Source organism: Gallinula chloropus, assembly GCF_964237585.1.
Source record: "Gallinula chloropus genome assembly, chromosome: 1".
Lineage (NCBI taxonomy): Eukaryota > Metazoa > Chordata > Aves > Gruiformes > Rallidae > Gallinula > Gallinula chloropus.
In genome coordinates, this window is record NC_140085.1 from 32,271,823 (window position 1) to 32,294,231 (window position 22,409).

Consider the following 22,409-nt stretch of genomic DNA (forward strand, 5'->3'; position numbering starts at 1 on the left):
AAAGTATGATCTTTTTAGTAATTTATCCTAATACTTATCCTATCTATCTTAATGTCTTAGCTTTGGGAAGTCAGGTGTAGTGGAAGGTGTCCCAGACCATGGCAGGAAGGTTGGAACTAGATGGTCTTTGAGGTCCCTTATAACCCAAACTATTCTGTGATTCCATGATTACCCTAATAGATAGATCCTAAATATTCAAGAAAGTTATTTTTATATATAAGCCAGTTATATAGGTATCAATTGACCAGTTCACGAATGCTGATGTCTCTCCAAGCAGTATTAAAAGTTATGGAACAAAATTGAAATATGCAGCTTCTGCAAACTCAGTTGTACCATCACATGTGCAAAACGCAACTGTGCTTGTTTGGGGGTCTTGCTGTGAGAGGGAGAAAGGTACCCTGCTGCAAGGCCATGCACGAGGTGCCTTGGCTGCGCTTTCCATGATCCTGCAGAGTGTTTTGATCTTGGTATGACCTGACAAACCAGAGAAGAACAAGCTGGAAGCTGGAAAGGCTGTTAGTTGACTCTGACTTCTTACATGACCACCCCTGCCATCAGCACATGTGACTGTTGCTACAACTGAGGTCTGAAAATGCAAATTATTTTAAAATGCAAACTAATAATTGATTGCATTGATAAATAAAAATGCCCTACAGTATACTAGAATAAGGGTAATTTCTGTCACAGTCAATGTGACATTTTAGATCAGGAATTATTTTGCAATATTTCAATTTTTCTGTCATTTTCTTCCTTTTTTATTAACTAGTAATAATATTTTAAATGTTATAGAAATAATATAAACAGTCTCTTTATTTATATTTTTACAAGGCACACAAATTAGTGGACATTCCCTACCTTTATTTTAGTTGATTGAGTGACTGCGGTTATTTGAGCCTATCAAAACAGAAAGTCTTTAACAAAGAAGAAAGGGGGTGGTGGATAATTTGAACTATGGAGAGAAATGAGGAATGCTTGGCAAGAGGTGTGTTCTTGGTTGCCCTGGGCTACTGAAAATATAAAATTATTAGAAGAATTAAAAAAAAAATACCATGATTTTGAGCAAAAACTAAAAATCACAACCTGTTGTGTTTGGAATTAAAAGAACATAATTTGATTTTTGAATATTTTAAATTTTTAAAAAATGGGTTTCGTAGATACATTTTGAAGTGAAATAGTCTCTAAAAAGTGACAAGTTGAAGCAGATGTTTGTTTAATACATTTTTATTGATTCAACATGAATTCATGAATTGGTTGGTTTTCTGCTTAGGGAATGCACTGCAAATAAAAGTTTTTCTGGAAAGTTTAATGGAGCTGTAGTTATGCTACAGCGCATTTTTCATCCTGTGTACAGCACATATAGCTGTCACATTCCAAAGCTCATGGTAAGAGTAGACTCAGCCTAAATAAAGTGATGAGATTTTTATAGCTGCCATTAATTTTTGTGAACTCTTTTTGCGGTTGGATGGCCAAATATTTCTTTCTGTATTGATACGTGCAGACAATCTTAATAAGCTGACCAGTACAGGGTATGAAAGGATGTGTGAAAATGTGTTCTTCAATCTAGGTTGTGTTATCACCTTGGTATTTACAACTCCCAAGGATCCTTAGGATGGGAGAATGGATTGTTAGTGAAACAGTAACAGGATTTGAAGACTTTAACCTCTAGGGCATTGATTTACGTCCCAAACTAGGTTGGCACTGTCTGAATGGAGTTATCACCTGAGAGCTTTTGTTTGGCCTATGTGAAATGAAAGTCTTAAATTTGTAGTGGACAGCTGTCTAAATCACAACAAGACCATCTTGTTTTGCACTAATTACCGTCTTTCAAGTTTCAATAAAGAGACAAGGATTAAGGAGACATTAAAGCTTCACTCATATCCCTGGTGAGTGATTTTCTTTGTTAAGGCCCTTTGTCAGGATATTCTTGACAGTTAGATGCTGCTGTCAGTGTGCCAAATACCTGTTTCATCAGTAAGGAAAAAATCCTTCAAGATTTGAACAACCACAACACTATTTTAAAAAAGCCATAGAAAAAGTTCAAGATGAGAATTTCTGCTCCATAGAAAACTGTTATTCCTCAAAGACTTGGTGGGGTAGCGCTCTCAAACTCACAGTCACCTCACATGGTTGATTATTCACATTTGATTTCAGTGAAGAAACAATAAAAAGTTGCATGTGTTAATCACATTTATATTTTTGTATCTTCTCCTCTACAGACTGATGAAAAATAGAAGGTTCACTGGATAGTGACTCATGCTGAAATACAGGGAAAATTCTACGCCAAATTGGCCAAGCAGAATTTAAATACAATGGTATATATAATGGTAACTGGCCCACTGAAGAAGGCTTTGCATCTTGTACCAGCTAGTTCATAACTCAGTGAGAGGAATATTAAAGCTTTGTTCTGGATTCACTAAAGATGAATCAGCTTGGGGAGAGAGAAGCAGTCTGATTTGAGCACTCTGTGAGAAGGGGCACTTACTCCAGAGCTATAGAAAAGACCAAGCCAGACTGTTCCTGGAGAAGAGCAGTGGTAGGATGAGAGGCAGTGGATGCAACTTACACCATGGGAAATTGAGCATAGGAAATAGGAATTTTATTTTCTTCCCCAGCACCACCCCCCGCCCAGAAGGATGGTCAAACAATGCAACAGTTACCTGAGCAGTGGGTGGTTTTAACTGTCAGGATGTTCCCAAAACAAAGGATGGTCATCCTAAAGCCAAGCTGCTGCAAGAGTAGGAAGCACCAAGATTCCCAGGATATGCAACTTGAGGAAATCCAAAAGGGAATGGGCTATATCTCTGTGGTAAATACATAGGTCAGGTCTTGTATCTGAGGTCTCAGGAGTGACACAAGCATCTTCCAGGGGCAAGCATTAATCAGGAAGATTCTTTGAAATAGATCAAGTAAGGGAGGATACTGCACAGTCCCCTTCACTGTCCATAGGAAACTAGTAGGAATCAATGTGAGATCTTGTGGAAGAGGGAGGTGGGTTTATTTTAAACAGCAGTTATTTAATTCATTCTTTCACAGATTTCACTCATTCCTACTCTCACCCTCACATACTCAACAGTACTGAGATAGGTATGTCAAAGTGGTTTGGCCAAGATGGCTTGATGTGACAAAAAGGACACAGGCTCCTCAATCCCATTTGAGTTTCTTGATTGGTGATGGTAAAAAAGGTTTTGAGCAGGCTTTTTATATCCTTCAAGTTTCAGTGTAAATATGGTATGATTCTTTTGCCTTGGAATTTTGCTTACTTCAGCTATCATAAATCTTAGGCAAGTTTGCTGGACATTGTTTGTTTCCTAATTTTGGGTATTTCAGAGTTGTAATGTATCTTCCTGTTGAGCTTGCAAGAAGAGGAACAGCTCTTCTGACATTGCTGTTCTTCTATCAAAAAGGGTCTTCCACACTTAAGTTATCTGTACTGGGGTTTTAACAGAGCACAGGCCCCAGTCTCAATGGAAACATTACCTTCCTGAGTGTTTTATTGTTGCTGTCGGTGTCCTTGGTTGTCTGTACAGGCCATTCTTCTTTTAATGCTATTCTGCTGTTTCCTCTGGGCTTTTTCAAGTGTATTTGCGTTCTGCTTTTATATTTGCATTCAATATAATTTTTCAGTTCAGGACACATCGGTTTTGTTAGGCAAGAAGGCAAAATAGAAGAAACAATAGGAAAATGCAGAGTTTTGAGAGGCCTAGATTTGATTTTTTCACTGTGAACAGGAATAGTGAGCATTTAACCGAATACAGGTCTGGGGCAAAAAACTCATTAGTGCTCTGGCAAGGTAAGTTGGTTACATAGTTGGGACTTGACAGACTTCCAGTGGACATCAGTGACATTTTTTTTTTTCAGTAGAATGGGAACAGAATAGCAATAATGTTTCACATTACAAACCAGGAGACCTTCTCCCTAAACTTGAAAAATGCTGGATTTTTTAGTTTCTCTAGTTGATTCATTTTACCAATTAAATCACATCTTGTAGATGCAGCTACACTAAGCTGCTGAATTGATGATTGGTTCTTTGGAAGTAATTGTTTATTACTGCATTTGGGTATTTTTTCTTCATCTTTCTTATTTGCCAAGTCAACAAATTGCCTCATTTTTATGAAAGCCAGCTTTTAACATAGGCTGGTTTGTTGCTATCATTAAATAAAAGACATTAAATGATTACTGCAGTTGTTAGGAGTTATACAGTGCAGTTTCAACCTTTAGTGAGTAAAACTTACTAAATTTGCAAAATTGCCATAGTGAAATCTGTTACTAGCTTCATCAGCTGGCACAGCAATATACTAGAAAAAAAAGAAATGAATTCTCTTGGAGTAGTCCAGTGATAAAGCATGTGGCATTGTTCTTTGGAGAAAACAGCTCAAAGGGAAATATGCTGTAGCTTGTGTTGCCCTTGGTTCTGTTTGTCTTTCTGGCTTCTTCAAGGTTCAGTGTTGAGTGTTCAGTTGGTTGTTTATTTAAAAATGCCTTAAGGATATTTTTGGTTGTATGGTTTGTATAGATAGATCTAAATGGATTTTCCCTCTCGGATTTCCTCTGCTGTAAGAGCTTTCCCCCTCACACCCACTCCACTGAGAAACCTCTTTTTAAAGGCAGTGCAGGATGCAGATGGGGCAAATTCACCTAGGGAAAATGATTGCTACAGCAAGAAAGTAAACTTGTCCAGGCAGCTGGGGCTCCTGTAGATTCTATTTATGAGGCAGGTGGATGGACTAAGTTCCCCAGGCCCCTGGTTTGCATGGGTGAGGGCAGCTCCTTGGGCTCCATGCTGCTGCTGCCACCCATGTGTAGTTGCCTCCTTATGGGGGTGTGTCCAGGCTGACACTGCTGGCCATGATCTGGGCTGCCCCAGCATGTGCTGGGAGGGGGCAGTCAAGTAAGGGAAAGGGCAGGGCTCTAGTTCTTCAGCCCAATCAAAGCAGGAGGGATCCACAACCTACTTGCTTCTTGCTGAGCAGAGACGAGCTGCTAGGTGTTAACTAGGGTGTAACTAGGTCTGAACCAATGTGTCTCATTTCTCCACAGGGCTGGTTAAGAAGGTTTGTCACTAGGAAGACTCCAACTGCAGCGTCTGGCTGGAAGTACTGCATAGAGCATGAGCAGGGCTAGCCTTTGCCTGCTTACAAAATAGGTGTTTCCTTTACTGAGCTTACTGAAGGAGGACTTACCTATTTTGCAGGCAGAGAAAAGACCTTAATCTCCTTCTGGACTTGTTGTCAGAGCATTTCCTGATTACACAGAGGTGCCTTAGAATAACTGTTAATCATGTTCAGCTCTCAGGATGGGCTCTGTGCTGCTCTTGTCAGATTAAGGGCTAACAAGATGATTGCTTTCTCCCTGAGCTACTCATTGGACTCTGCTTATTGAGACTTCCATTGCCACTTCATTTGATAGCCTTAAGCAAGCCCTTGAGTTGCTGTCTGTACGCATCTTTGATTTTCCTGGGCTGGGAGGCACAGGTAAGACAACTGGAGCTGGTGCAGTTGCTGCGGCTGCAGCAGGGCCAGTGCCTGTCTGACAGGCACTGTGGCTGCTCTTGCTGCTGTCACCCTGCTGGAAATGAGTGATTTTGTTGGACAGGCAGCTACTGCATGAGGTTGAGTTCCTCCTCTTCGTGGTGGTCTCTGTTCCTCATTTTAGATCCATACACATTCAATGAGAAGAAACGTCCAACCCTGTTCCTGGGAAGGAAGCACCCCTGGAGCAGCTCAGGCGGGGCTGGGGGGTAGGGGGCAGGGAGCTGGTTGGGGAGCAGCTTTTTCGGGCCTTGGTGGACAGCTGAGTGCCCTGGCAGCAAGCATGGCCAGCAACCTCCTGGACTGCACAAACAGGGTCACAAGCAGCAGATTTAGGGAAGAGGTCATCCTTCCTTATTCAGCATTCATTAGACCTTGTCTCACTGTGTCCAGTTTTAGGTCTCCCAGAGAAAGACACCTCCTGGTGAAAAGATGGCTTTGGGGGGACCTAAGCACAGCTTTCTGGTACCTACCTGGAGGTTAATGAAAAAATGGAGTTAGGCTCTTTGGAAGACTGAGAAATGATGGGCATGATCTAAAAGAGGACAGGTAAAGACTTGACATATTGAAAACCTTTTACATTTTTGCTCTGAGGGTGCCCAGGGTGGTGGTACTCTCTGTACGCAGGGTTTTCAAGTCCTTGTTGGACAAAGTCTTCAGCAACCTGGTCTGAGTTCAGAGGTGGCACTGCTTTGAGCAGGGGGCTGCACTAGAGACCTTCTCCATCCAGATATCCCTTCCAGCCTTGCCTAACTAAAATAACCTTGCCTTTGCTGGGAGTGGAATGGAGTGGATGAAGGAGGCCCCATCTGGATTACTGTGTCCAGATCTGGGGCCCCCAATACAAGAAGGATGTGGAACTGTTGGAGAGGGTTCAGAGGAGAGCCACAAGGATGATTAGAGGGCTGGAGCACCTGCCCTACAAAGAGAGGCTGAGGGAGCTGGGCTTGTTCAGCCTGGAGAAGAGAAGGCTGTGGGGGGACCTCATTGCAGCCTTCCAGTACCTGAAGGGAGCATACAAACAGGAGGGGAATCAACTTTTTAAAAGAGCAGATAATGGCAGGACAAGGGGGAATGGACTAAAGCTAAAGGAGGGAAGGTTTAGATTAGATATTAGGGGGAAGTTTTTTACAGAAAGAGTGTTGAGGTGCTGGAACAGGCTGCCCAGAGAAGTGGTGGATGCCCCGTCCCTGGAGATGTTCAAGGCCAGGTTGGATGGGGCCCTGGGCAGCCTTGTGTAGATCCAGACCTGGAGGTTGGAGCTCTATGATCCTTGGGGTCCCTTCCAACCCAGACCATTCTATGATTCTATGATTCTAAGGAGGATGAGGAGTGAAACTGTGCCTGTACATCCCATTTCTTTTTCTTAGGCTACCAGATACGGCTTTGACACTGTATTGCCATTGCCTATGGCTTGGACTGTTCTGATGGTCTGCCAGACTGATGCATTCACAAGAGATTAGCCTTGTGGTTGGTTCTGTGAAAGTCTATTTCTCAGAGGATTATTGACAATCCAGAGGAAACCAGACACTAATGGACTAATATAAAACATGACATGATTTTTTAACTTGTATCCTGCATCAGTGTTGCAACCCTCAGGTCAAGCAGTGTTTCCAGGAGAGGCTGGCTGTTCTCGCACCTGGGACTGACTGTGACTTTGCCAGAAAGAGGATGGTGGTTTTTCTGTGCAAGAATTTGCCTCTAAGTCAGGCTATGCTTTTTGTTCTGTGTTTTATTACCTGACTGTGCTGTATTCTAGTCATTATATGAAACATTTTTGTTCTCCAATATGTTCTTTTGCATGCCTGTGGCTCAAAAATATACCTTTTACCTGATCAAATACTTCTTAGCAGTTCCTTTAATGCTTATGGGTCATGGAACATTAGGCACCAAATAAGGGCTGTCTCTAATAGTGCAGAATGAATGGTCCTCCTGCTGCAAGGCCTCACTTATCACTGTCATAAAAGAAGCAAAACAATAGAGCACAGTGGGCAATGGTTTTTGCTGCTCAAAGAAATCAGCAAGGCACTTGGAGCAAGCGTTAGGGAGTGGGAGAGAGCCTTGCAGCTGTGTCACAGGTGTTATGGACTATGTGAAGAACTGCAGCTCTTTTTGCAGGAAAATGTGAGCAACAAATGTGAGGCTTTGGTACATGTATTGTCATGAAACCTCAGGTGCTACTGCTAAAGGCCAGGATGAAAAAATGAGGCTAGGAAAGGATGTGGCTTTATTTTTTATTACATAAAATCTCTCTGCTCAGAAGCCCTTTATTTTGGTACGAGCTCATCACTTGTAGACTGCTGTCCTGAAAATCAGAAAATGAAGTAATAGGTTAGATTTATTGTGGCGGCCTTTAATTTAGCAATGTTTTTCAACAATCCTAGGAAACAGGTTATGCTATCACATGGATTTGCAATAGAGGATATAGAGTTTATTTGTTCAAATTCCAAATGTCTAGCCTGTAGATAACTTTCTTTAGTTTTAACAATCTACATAGAAAGCAGAGAATAAAACCAAAGTGATTATCATAAGTTTTCATCTGAGCATTCACTGAACCCAGTGTAGACACTGATGCAAATAGTCGCTGATCAGATGAGCAATATCTAGCCATGAACTGTAGTACTGTTTCCTTCAGATTGCTTTCAGATTGTTTTTGAAAACTACTTAATTTGAAAAGGGGTTTGTCAGTACACATCATATTAAATGCAAGTGGCACTGCACACTTAGTATTTTTCTTTAAATTAATTTAATTTATATGAAAGGTTGCATAATTTTGTAGATACCTATGTAGGTGAATTTTTAATGTCCCCTATGAATTAAAGACAAAGTAGTCTGTTCCTTTATTTTGAAAAAAAGCCCCACCCCTATGATTCATTATCTAAACCAGCTATGAGATACCCTTATCTTAGCAAAAATTCTATCAAAATTAGATTTCAGCAATGAAAGGGTTTGTTGGAATTGCCACTTGCTTAGTCAGAAAGCTTTTTCTGCTCTTTTTTATTGTGCTTTCAAAGACACATGTGCGCGCACACACACACACACACACACACACACACACACACACACACACACACACACACACACACACACACTTACTTCATATGTTCTCTCCAGGCTTTACTAGTAGGAATTTGCAATGTAAAGAGCTGCTACTGGATGGTGCTAACTTCCTGAATTGTCTGTATTTAGAGCTGATCTCTCAGCAGAATCTGATTTTCAGGAGAACATATGTTATAGCTCTAATCTTTAATTCATCACTCAGTTCTTCGAAGCACTGGTGTTACATGTTAAGCTTTCGCCAAACATGGGATGTGAAGGGTAATAAAGAATGAATCTTTCACTGTTTCTCAGCATTTGCTAAGTACAGAGCTTACTGCCTTTAGTGTTAGAGGTAAAGTTTGATCTTTGAACATCACCTTATCCTGGATAAATTATGCACATTGTGTTCTAAAACATAGCAAGAAATACAAGGAGTGCTGTACACATCAAAATAAGAATTAATTATCTGAAAGACAATCATATTGCATATGAAGCTCAGTTATGACTGTGCTATGGCCTGGGGATTGTGCATGTGATGAAAAAAGATGTATTTATATTTTAACCAGAAAAACAAATACTTTACTTGAATAAAGTTTTTAGAACACGCAAACTGAAAAAAATAACATTAGACAAGTACCAAAATGCCATCAATAATATACAAGCTACAGTAGATTAGAGTAATTTTTGATGAAACCATTTTTAGTTGGAAAAACATTGATGGGACTGAACTTAAACTGTTTGTGTGAGATAGCTTTTTGATTAGTTTCCTGGTTTAATATTGTTTTAAAAGTTTCAAATTTGTGGAAACAACGCACTTTGCCTTTTTCAAAATGATGATTTTAGTCTTAATTGAAACAATTGTTTTGAAACCTGTATTTGTTTTATAGTAATATCAGCTATGAATGAGTTTTTTAAACATTAAGTATTTTTTACTTGCCAAATTGTGTCTTCTGTTGGCATTTTCAACTTGAAAAAGATTTGAGATTTTGGCCTTCATTTTCCTGGGAAAAGGAAAGCCATCATGAACATTTTTGTGTGGTGGGAAATTAGTTTCCCATGGAGATCTGTTACAGTACATGAAAAGAAATAGCATGCAGCTACTCAAAGGAATCCACAGAGTACCTTAAATATAAGTGGAGCTTGAGGCATATGTGGTCAAGAGAGGAGATGGCTTTCCCAAACTGCCTGACCTTTCTTGTTTTAAAGTGCTTAGATATCTCTTGAGCAAACATAAGGAGAATAGGCAACTAATGATTGAGAAAAAACAAGGGGAATAAAATGGTTTTGTGGGTCAAGGTCTCTAAAATTGATTGAGTGGGCTGAGGAAAAAGGCATGGAGCAGAACACGTCTGAGAGAGCCCATCGCTTGCAGAAGACACCGGGTGATAATTTTCTCAGAGGGGTGAGCTGATGAAGGATCCTTGCCATTGTTTTCATCCTCATGGTGATGTTGATGGCCAGCATGCCAGGAGGAGGATGAGGTGTTGCAATCAGCTTGTGAGGCCTCAGAGAGAACATAAGTGGAAGACCTGAGGAGAGCTCTGCATCCAGAGTATCAACAAGAGGTTCTGGAAGAGCTGGAAAGAGGACAGTGACCTGAAACTCTTGAGATATATCTGTGCTGGGGCTTCCATTCACGAGTGGAAGCACATGAATCAGGAATCTATGAACCTCTCTGCAAACAGCACATCTGTGCCCAGTCCCTTTGGAAGATTTGCCAAATGATGTCCTGGGATGCCATGGGAAGAGGTCTCAGCAGAGGCTGAACCTCCTAGGGAGGTAATACAAGTACTGGTTATATAAGTACTCGACCAGTAGAGGATCTTATGATAAATTGGTGTAGTTTGGGAGATCAGAAGGAACAACTAGAAATGTAGAAAGTTAGGAATCTCCCAGTGGAGTAAGCTAGAGGATACACTAGGTCACAAATGTCTTTCAATATAGAGAAAGTGAGGAATACAAAGAAGGTGGGGACACTGTAGGATGGAAGAGAAATGAGAAATGAGAATTACAGGTATTATAGCTAGGGCAGAACTCACTAGACCTACTCAGTTAAGTACAGAATGATAGAAAATAAGAACCAGAAGTCAACTAATCCAAACTCCTGCTTCAGTGCAAGGTTACTATCTGACCATGCATACTTAAGTAATTTACTGTATTTCTGGTGTGATTTCATAAGAAGCATTCAGCATCATTTTAACAAGTACTGTACCGCCTCAGGGGCCTTTCCCTTGGCACCTTCAGACATTGGGTTTCGCTTGTCTTGCAGCAGCCTCCAAATTTATCTCTCCAAGTGCAAATGAAATTAAAACAAACAGATATCAAATTCCTTCACTAGAAGTATTGAGAAAGAATACTTGTTCAATATAATTCCTAGAGAATTTAAGCTGTGTAAGTGATATGGATGAATAACTGAGAGAGCAAAGGGGATTATAATAGCACAACAAAAATGTAAGCTCATAAACTGTTTAGAATTAATTCTGCTTAGACAGAATATTACTGGGTTTTTCAAGAGAGGAACTTTTTTTTCTTTCTGCTTTTTATTTTGTTTGAATATTTTGGCTTTTTAGATTTGATCTTCATCAAATGAATTAATATAGCCTTTATAAAGAAATAGGAAACAGTATCAAGTTGCATTGTGATGTATGCCAGAAAGATGAATCAATGGTTATTACAATTTCCAGATTAATTTGCATCCTTCCACTGACTTGGTCTTTGGAGGAACAGCAGATTAGCCCTTGATTACTAGGAGGTGAACAATTCACAGTGAGTAATTTATTTGGCAAATAACTTATGACTCAGAATAATTTATTTCCCTAAACTAATTTATTGTATGTTGTACAGGGCTTTTAGGTGAAAATTTTTCCTTCTATAGATTATTCATAATTGGTTATACAATTTCCATAATTACATAAATTTGTATATTGAAAGCAAGATAACAGATCAAGTTATCTCTGTCTCTTTGCTCTGCTGCTGGATACCTGCTACAGTGGTTTTAGCAAAATCTTCATGAATCAATAGGGATTCTGCAATTTGGGGGTAAATGACAATTTCCATTGACTTTTTTTGCCATTCTAACTACATATTTTTGCTAGCAAACATGGCTTTCGACTTGTATCTGGTCAGCATAGATAAATGGTTATTGCAACTATGGAGCTATCTGTATGATATATTTGCTGTTTATCTTCACATGGCTTAAGTACAATGTTCGCTATCAGTATTGATAGCTTTTCTAGTAGTTTTGGCAGCTGCTTGTAGTGGCTGAAGCAGCAGTGGAATGATGGAAAGCAAGGACAGCACATGGAAGTGGGTGCACAGAACAACTCTATCTGAATGACTGTCTTAGATCAGTTGTATTCAAGACAAAATACATGTCTGGAGGCAACCATAGACTGGTAGGTGACAATAATGGTGTAGATCTGGAGTGATTAGCAGTAGCTTTCAACTTTAAGAGTAACAAAGATTACTTCTTTGAGATATATGGAGCTCAGCATTAAGCCATATACCAGTATGAGAGCTCTTAAACGATTTAGTAGTATGTGGTAAGACTATTTAGAATTGCTACCATACATGTTACTCTGTAGATAGCAGTTAAAATATAGGTAGATAGTCCATTTAAGCTTCTGGGATGGAGATATATATACTGATATAACTGATAAAAAACCCAGTACTCAGGCAGTGACCACTGACTTAGACATTTGTAGATTTGAGAATGTAGGATTGCAGTGTTTTGGTTTTTTTTTTTGCTTTTGCCCCAGACATTTGAGTGTGAAAACTGAAATAATTTTCCCTCAGCTGCAGGTTCCAGCTGATCACAGTAGAAGACTGAATGGTCTTTTTTTCTTTAACCATTCTTTTCTTTGCTTGGTGGACATTGAAGATCATTGCTGCTGTCCTGGGAGACTCAGTTAACCTTTCACTATCCTGAGAGGCTCCCTTGTTGCTCAGTTGGATTGACGAAAAGAGTTGTTTAACTCCTACCTACATCCTGAGCAACTGTGCATTTGGGAGGCTGCAAGGGAAATGGTGCTATCTCTTGACAAAGTTAAGGTTTGCTCAACAATAATTCTTGGAATTATGGCTGTATGATGTGTGCTGAAAAATAACTGACGGTGCAGAGAAAGCATTACTTCAATTTGAGAAATAATATTTGGAGACTTTCCAAGATTTATAAGTGGCCAGTAGAGATATAGATGCAAAACTGCAGTGTCTAGGGATAACTTATCAGAGATATTTTGAATTCCCATTTTGAGAAAATAAGACGATTAAAAAAATACGTAAAATTTCTTTCATTTATAACTCTGATTATTGAAAATCTCAGGGGTGAGTTGGAGTGCTTCATGGATGATACCGTAATTTTTTTAACACACATACATAGATGCAGTTGAATTACATAATCACTAGATATCATTCCTTGAAGACATCCATATATGATTGCACTGTGCTATAAAGCTGAACCTTGGTTCTAGCTCCTTTTATTAACTATTGCTTTTATTCCCAATATTAATGCAGTCAAGACTAGACCACAAATAAAAAGTACTCTGCGGACTTGCCACAAAACTAGCAGTGAAAATTGGTACTAGTTTTGAAATAACATATTGAAATAAACTGAAGAAAATATTTGGTGATTTGATAGTTATAAACCTGTGTCAAATATTTGTGTGTGTCTTTTGGTACAGAATTAACCCACTAAATCCTCAAGGATTCCTTTAAGTAAACTTTTTTTTCCATAAAGGGAAATAAAGTTACTTCCCCTACTGTTATAAAACAATGTAATGATTTAAAGCCTCAAGGCTTTTCTCCCCAAATCACCTATTCAAATCTGCATGATAGAAATATATTTAAATATAATATTTTAATCTTGCTTTGCATCTGAACTTTTAAACGCTTTTCCAGGAAAGCAAGTGTCTCATTAGTCTTTTTAGCCATTTGACCATACTGATCTGCAAGTAAACAAGAATCCCCACAGAACCTGTCTTATTTAAAAATATTAATTATATCTACAACATTTGAAAATCCAATATACATCTAATCTGATTGAGTCTTACCACTTTTTAAATGGTACACAATAATTCACTTACCATCAAGTACATTGGGATTTGTCAGTATCTGTTCTGTGATTGGGCTTGATGACCTTAAATGTTGTTTCCAACCTAAATGATTCTATGATCCCATTAAATTGTAGAGTTGCCACTAAAATACTTAAATAAGAGAACAATGATAGAATAGGAATTGGCATAGCTGACAGTATTCTTACTATTCTCTTTACCTTTTACAGGACTTGAAAGGTGGTTTGGACTTGGCTGGAGGCCAGACCCCCACCAATGTCTCTCTATCACTCCCCTTTTCAGATGAACAGGGGAGAAAATAGATTGAGATGCTTAGGAATTTAGATAAGGACAGGGAGAGATCATTCTGCAATTGCCGTCTTGGATAAAACGGACTCAACACAGAATAAAGGAAAGAAAACTGTCTAATTTATTACACTATGCTATACACCCAGTGAAACCTGAGTCAGATAATGAGAAGTGCGACCAGATCTTAAAACTGGACACCCCACCCCTCCCTTCTCAGCAGACTTAACTTTATTCATGATTTCGCCCCTTTCTTCCCCCTCATTGTGGCAGGGGGAAGGGCAGGGAATGGGGCCTCTCCATGGGCTGCAGGTGGACACCCTTTTTCATGGGCTGCAGGGGGACACCCACTCCACCATGGGTTTCTCCATGGGCTGCAGGGGCATCTTTCTGGCACCTGGGGTGCCTCCTCCCCCCCACCTTCACTGTCCTTGGTGTCTGCACAGTTTCTTACCTCTTCTCACTCCCTTCTCTGGTCACAAAAAGTGTCTGCTTGTGTTTTTTCTCTCCAAAATGTGATTCCCAGAGGCACTGTGACTGTCACTGACGGTCTCGGCCTTGGTCAGCAGCGACTCTGGCCTTGAGCCGGCTGGTGTGTGCTCTGTCGGGCCTGCAGAGAGCTTCTAGCTGCTTCTTGCAGAAGCCACCCCTGCAGCCCCTGTCCTCCACCAGAATCCAGCATGCAAAACTATAAGAACCAAAGATGATTATGATATGTTGCAGTTTGGAATAGGAGCTCATCTTTGCACTTAGGGTTTTTTTAGGATATTTTGTATAATTAATCTTACTTATAAATATTTCACTAAAATAGCAAGGGACATTTAATATAACTTTAAATTATTTTAAAAAGAAAAATCTTTTATATGGGTTTTTGTTTTACTTTTAGAGGATTCTTTATGGTGCTTTTTACAGATTTTATGAAAGTTCTATAAATTTTAAATAAAATTTAAACCAAAAGTAAAAATGAAAATGCTTCTATTGCCTTAGGAACCTATGTAAATGTATTGAATCAGAATAGGAAGAAAGAAAGGTTACAACAGAGGTACAACTTAAACAACAAATGTCTACTAAAAAAAATTGAAACTAGCAGTTAGTTGGTCAGAAACAGAATAAAACTTGCAGGGCTGAAGATACTCAGCTTACAGTAAGAAGCTGTCATATGCTCAATGCTTGTCCACTGCCGGAGAAACTGAAGGTCCAGAATGCATTTAGATTGGATGGGTGGCTGATGCTGTGAGAGTGCTGCTTGTAGAGGTCTGACCAGGTTACTGATTATATTTTGGAAAGTTCCCTTCATTCAGCAGTGCAAGACCTGAAAGCAGTGCTGGCACAAAGCAAAAGATTGAATTCTAGTCATACAGTTTCCTTTGACCACACTGTTTGAATTTTCATTGTTGCATTACCTCTTTAAACTTCCTCTTCCCTGTCCTCCCATCCTCATCTCTCCATGATTCACCACAGTCTAGCCTTGTTTCTTTGGTACTGTGAGTTCACCTCTTTTCATTCCTTTTCTCTTTTCCACTCCTAAAATTGACCAGATCCTGGGAGTTTAGGTGCCATATCTCTCAAGTTCTGCCTTACTTTGGTGCAGTTCCTCTGGAAAGCAGGAGAAAGAGAAAGGAAGCAGGTCTGCTCTCTGTTCTGTAACATGCCACTAAAAATGTTCCCCAACCTGTCCTTGGGTTTTTTGGTGTTTTTTTTTTTTTTTTTTTTTTTGAGTGTACACCCTCCATTTCCACTGTCTTTGCAGTTTTACATCTTGTTCATGTGAGTTACTGGGGGTTTTTTTGGCTGAACTAAAGTACCCTGAGGTGCACGATTAGTTTCTATATTGAGAAAACTGAGCACTTAAGGTCACTGGTGGTTTGAGGGGAACAGATGAATAATTGCACTTGAACCTCTTCTAGTGTTTTCTATTTTGGACAATGTGTAGCTAATCCCTGTGGCTGGAAAGCAAGAAGACACCTGTGTAGGAAAGCAGAGGGAAGCTCCGACACTGATGTTGTTAACCAGATCAGTTCTTCCAGTTTGCCTTTGTAATTGGAAAGACTCTGTTTTGGACTGAGTGACAAGGTTAGTTTGCACTGTAGTGATTCAAGCGCTGTAGAGTAATTTCTATTGCTAAAAGTCCTGAATTTACTGTGAAGGAGCTGTCTTGCAGCAATTGCTGAAGTTAGACATTTGCCTTCTTATGAAGAGCACAAGAGAGCAAGCTGACTGAGCTCAATTTGTTTATTGATTAGGACTATAAAGACTGTGACCAAGCAGAGACATAAAGTTGTATTACCAATTCATTTTTCCTCTATGATGCTTCGGTGACTGAAATAGAGAAATCTCTGCATCCATTTTTACCAATCGTATTTATATCTTGTTTATAAAATGTAGCACTACCATTTCCAGCCTTCTTCAGCTGCTTATCTGAAAAGCAAAAGCACAAAGAAGTATTACATTCACAGATCATCCATGTTTGGTATCTGTTTGGCAATCTTGAAAGGGTAAATAGGAAAGCACAAGATGTACAAATCATCTGGCTAGTACAGAATGGAAAAACTAAAGTTTTAAAAACTCTGAAAGAATAATAGAACTTTTATCTAAATCTCTTGATATAAATCCTTCAGTGTTATGGGGTTCATATTCATAATGTGCCAGCATAGTCTTATAAATATTTTAATTGTACTGAACTAAATAAGGTTAACTCAAAACAGCCTGAAGGTATAGGAGTAGCAAGCATTTAAGTCATAGGAGCTAAAGTTGACCCGTGTTTCTGTTCTTTTTACTAGGTTGCTAATGGTACTTTTTTCCGCATTTCTAAACCAATTTATTTCTTGCTAAGGTTAACTTCACCTCATTTCAAACAAGAAGAAAGAAAAAGTGTCTCACTGCTTTGAGAAACCAAAATGATAGGAAGTCATCCAGAGGACAAAAAGGGCTTGAGTACCTCTCCTATGAAAATGGGCTGAGTTGTGGCTATTCAGCTTGGAGAAGAGAAGGCTCTGGGGGGACCTTATAGTGGCTTTCCAATACCTGAAAGGTGCCTGTAAGAACGCTGGGGAAGAACTGTTCATGAAGGACGAGGGGTAACAGTTTTAAACTAGAAAAGGGGAGATTTAGGTTTTATATTAGGGTGGTGGATCACTGGAACAGGTTGCACAGAGAGGTAGTGGAGGCCCCATCCCTGGGCATATTCAAAGTCAGGCTTGAACCTGATCTAGTGAAGATTTCCATGCTTACTGCGGGGGTGTTGGACTAGATGACCTCTAAATGTCACTTCCAACCTAATGCATTAGATGATTCTATTCTTTATGATTCTCTGATTCTAACATGGTCTTTTGGATGGGTCTTAAAGAAGGAGTGATATTCTCCGTATGGAGAGTTAGTTTGGGAAATGACTGGTAGCACCCTGATAAGGCAAACATTATGAGTATGTAGCAGAAGATGTAGGTATGACATTGTGGGACCTGGAAGAGTGAGACCTATCAATCATATTTTTTCCAAGTTAAGCAAACACCTAAGTAACCAAAGAAACCTAAGAAAAAAAAAAAAAAAAAAAAAAAGAGGCGAGGGGTGTAATGTTATTGAAATGAATTGCTAGGGTACAAAAAGACCCATAAGTAATTTTTTGTCATATTTGGCCAGCTCAACTATTGGCCAGTGTGATTCATCCATTTACTTCCAAATAGTTCTATTATTTGGCCATCATAAGAAAGAAATGGAAAATGTATAAATGACATATGATTTATATCTAGGAATAGTAAAAGATTAACTGAAAATTATTCTTATTAGCACGTAATGAAAGCAGACAGGATTATTTGATCCTGTACTTCGATTTGTTTAAATGCCCTAATGCCACAATGCATAAAACTGTAGTGGAAGAGCATTCTGAGGCAGCAAAGTGAGCAAGAAGAAAACAAAAATGAAAACTATCATAAAATATAAACTGATATTTATGAAAAAATTAATTTGGTCAGAAAAATCAGAAAAATAAATTAGCATTCATAATAAATTTGATTTCATGAGAATCACGGAAAATATTTGAAAATTATTTCTCAGTTATCTTCTCAAGAGAGGTTTTTAAGAATATTGTTCATCAAAGCCAGTGACAACTTATTCTGCAATGAGGTAAGAGGGGAGGTCTTCTCTTAGACTAATAATCGGTTAACTGTTAGGGAAAAAAATATTATGGTTTCTTTTTAGCAGGGAAAGATCTTTGGTGGAGTCCAGAAGAATCTGTGCTAAGCCTGTCTGTTCAAGATGTTCATAAATGATCCGGAAAAAGAGGTGAATAGTGAGGTGACAAAGTAATACTAATGATTAGTGATACTAATCTATTCAGCGAAGTGAAAATGGAAATTAACTGAGGAGAGTTGCAAAAGATTTCACAATACAGAGGGACTGTGTGATGAAGTGCCAGATGAAATTCAGTGTTGATAGATGTATAGTGATGCACACTGGGGAGGAAAAGCTAACTTTACATACATAATGATGGGGTCTGAATGAGTTATTTCCACTCAGGGAAGAAATCTTGGAATTATAATAGATCGCTCTATGAAAAAGTCAGCTCAGTGCTTTAGAAATAGCCAATGATTCAACAGTGCACAATGGCAGCACATAAAAAGAAAAGAATTGCTAGGAAAGGAATAGAGAACAAAGCAGGCAACATTGTTATGGCATCATACAAATCTCTGGACTGTCTCCATCTTTAATAATTTGTACACTTCGAGGGTTCTAGTCCTGAAAACCATATAGAAAAATTAGAAAAGATAAAGAAGAGGTTTGTAATGACTTCTTTAAATACATGACGAGTGACTTTCTATGCCACTGCGCTTCAACCTGAATAAGAGCCATTTGACCAATTCTGTGCTGAAGATTTCTATAGGTAAGGAGAGTTTATCATGGAACTACCATTGTGTGCTTTATGATACTGTTCCTTAGGTATCATTATTCACCATCGCCACAGATGGGATACCGAGTTATATGAACATTTAATCTGACGTATATGCCTCTTCTCCTTTTGTTATGTCTTGTTACTATGAAGAGAAACAAGATGAAACATTTTCTTGTGATTCCATGTTCACTTGTCAACTAAAAGTGGACCAGAGTTTCCGGACTGGAAAAAAGTTATGTATGTCTTTCTGTCTGTCTCTCTGACCATACATCTGTGCAATTCTTATCTTGACGTTGGCACTATAACCCATATAATCAGTATAACCTATTGCATTATTTAAAGGGAGACTTTTGTCCTCCAAGTTTGATATGATGATAGCACATAGTAGGGACTAAAAAGCCACAAAGTGTATGTATATTTTTATATTTTACTCAATTTCAGGTTGAAATGTGGTGTTCGTAGTATAAACCTACACTTCCATCTTATTAGCCTACCACTTCACTGTTGTGTATGATTAGCTGCAGTTTGACCAGCTCACTGTTGCAATTGAGATTTGCATTTGAGATTTCCATCCAATTCAAAGATTCAAGGTAAATTAATGCTGCGCAACTTAAATTAGGAAGAAAACAAAGGAGATACTCACACAGCTTTATTTTTTGCAAGAACACAGCAGTCTATAAAAAGCCTATTGTAGCGTTTAGTTACATGAAATTAGTAACACTGTTTAATTTGTATAAATTCTTAGAGAAAAGTAAAAACAGCTGTCATTGAATATTTATGACCTAAGAAAATTAAGAATTTGGCTGATGAGAGGTATTTCTGAAAAGATGTTTGCGTTGCACTTTGTGATTAATGCCATAGATAGACACACACACATTCACATGCACTTTGAGAAAGAAACTATTCTATAGTAAGTTTTTCTTGATGGAGAGTGTGAATATCCACACAGGGACAGAGGGAATCAATATGATATAATAAACACCTGTAAATAAACACCTTTTCTCAGTTAGTGTTTGGTTCTAGTTTCTGGAATAACTGTTTAATAAGACACTTTCTTGAGTAATCCACAATACAGTGGTATCCCATATTCCCTGTGTATGTTTTCTAGGTTCAGTTCCATCTTTACATTTCAAGCCTGAACCCCAAATGGAGAAATGAAAATAAATAGTTTTAAATTGGCATATTGGCATCTCTGAAGTCAAGTGAAGAATATAATCAGAGATACGTGTATTGCTGGAGTAGAAAGTAAATAGAAGTGAAATGCTAAATCATGATGTGTGTGTGGGGGACCATGAAGGCATTCATATAAGGTATCTTTTTTAAATCATAGATTTGCTAGAGGCTTACATGGCATGCCTAAGTATGCAGAGGTTTGTTATACTGTGCTACTGAACACCTAGCCTAAATGCTGATGGTAAATTCCTTAGTCTGAAGAAACACTGGAGGAAAACTGTCCTCATTGCCTGCTCTCAAGGTTCTACTTGATAATTTCACATGGATGCCTGTAGTTCTTGTACTGAAAGAGACGGTAAATGAGCACTCCCTAGATGAATAATCAGGGACTAGAGAAAGCAGAAAACACAGTAATGTTTAGAGATTTCCGTTGTCTCCAACTACATTGTAAAATAAAATGTAAAATTTCTTTTAATATTAAAAAGATGGATTATGAGAAAGAAATACAAAGAAACTATTTGAAGAGAACAGCAACATAGACAAACAGGCTTGCAGGTAACCTTGATACATTTTAATAAACTATAAATTTAAATATGAGTTGTAGAATACCTTCAAAATACTGAAAACATGCTAAATAGCAAAGAGAGAGAGAGAAACTGTTAGAATTCATAGACATGCATGTCATCTCCAAATAAGGAAAGTGGAAATAAATGTAAAATTGGAATTAAAATAGCAGTGAAACAAGCCAAAAACATTTTGAGGGACAGCTAGCTAAAGGAAACCTACAAATAACATCACCCCCCCCCAATCCTCCCCATTTGAACTGGGAAGTCTGCCAGAGAATCACGGCAATTTCTAGACGGGTAGATAGTCAAAGTCACTGATGGCAATAAGGCCACTGTGCAGAAAATCTGAATTAATTGTACGCATTTATGTTCACTGCAGAAAAGGTCAGGAAAATACTTACTCCAGAGTCATTGTTTATGGATGATAAAGCTGAGGAACTGTCTGAAATTAAAGTGTCAATAAAAGACATTTTGGACCAAGTCAATAAAATGAATCATAACAAATCAACATGATCTAATGGCTTTCATACAAATGTTCTAAGGAACTTAAATATAAACTTTCTGACCTACTAATAGTAATATGAAATTTTAATGAGAAGAAGGTGGAAAATGTGATGCCAGTGTTGAAAATAGGGTCTCAGAATGATCCTGTGAATTACATGCCAAGAAATCTGACATTTACATTAAGCAATTTGATAGATGTTATTATGAAGAGTGGGATGAGAGGACACATAGAGAAATATATGCTATAAACACCAAAATGTCTTGAAAACTAGAGGGATGACATGAGTCAAAAATCAAGGGTTCTTAGTATGTGGCAGTAAGCATGAGATAAAGATGATCCAGATGATATAATATAGTTAGAACTACGAAGGAGATTATGACAAATTCCTTGAACAAATACTTGTGTTGCTATCTTATTCAAAGACTGCTAGTTAGAAATCAAGGCTTTGTTCTTATATTGGAATATAGTTACAGATAAAGTCCTGCAGAAGTCTGTCATGAGCCTGTGCTTTTCAGCATATTCATAAATTTGAATTTCACAAACTCATAAATTATTCAGAAAATGAGTTGAGTATTGTAGTGACAAAGTTTGCAGACAAAACAAAGTAATGCCTAGTATTTAAAACAGTCTGTGATGAGATTCTGATGGTACAATACTGAGTTACTGGGTAATAAAATGGCAAATGAAATTCAATGTCAATAAATACCAAGTGATGCATGCAGAGGGAATGGTCTTAACTACAAATAGAGAATAATAACTGCAAAATTACCATTACTATTATAATTTAGCAATATTAGAATCACAGCAGATATTTCATACAGAATGTCACCTCGGTGCTGAACACGGAGAAGGAGACGTTGATGTTGGAAAAGTAGAGGTAAGGTTTTGAGAACATACACTAGAACTTCATTCAATTACTGCAAGTACATGTTGCACAAGCTTATTTGAATACTACATGCAAGATTTATTCATAGAATCATAGAATGATCAGGGCTGGAAGGGGCCTTAAAGATCATTAAGTTCCAACCCCATGCCATGAGCAGGGACAGCTCTCACCAGACCAGGCTGCTCATGGTGCCATCCAACCTGTCCTTGAACACTTCCAGGGAGGGTGCAGCCACCACTTCCCTGGGCAACCTGTTCCAATGCCTCACCACCCTTGTAGAAAGAATTTCTTCCTAATATCCAATCTAAATCTACCCCCTTCCAATTTAAAACCATTCCCCTCATCCTATTACTACACATCCTTCTAAAAAGTCCATTCCCAGCTTCCTTGAAGGCCTCCTCCAGATAGTGAAAGGCCTCTATAATGTCTCACTGGAGCCTTCTTTTCTCCAGGCTGGACAACCCCAACTCTCT

At 38.6% G+C, this 22,409-nt stretch overlaps 1 protein-coding gene across 1 annotated transcript in view; it reads left to right on the top strand.

Moving 5' to 3' along the window:
* Nucleotides 1–18,733: 18,733 nt before the first annotated feature.
* Nucleotides 18,734–22,409, top strand: part of TAFA2 (TAFA chemokine like family member 2) — a gene marked incomplete at its 3' end in the record, with an annotated part of 94,075 nt that continues 90,399 nt past the window's right edge. The window contains exon 1 of the mRNA XM_084279467.1: nt 18,734–18,797. The remainder of the gene's footprint in view (nt 18,798–22,409) is intronic.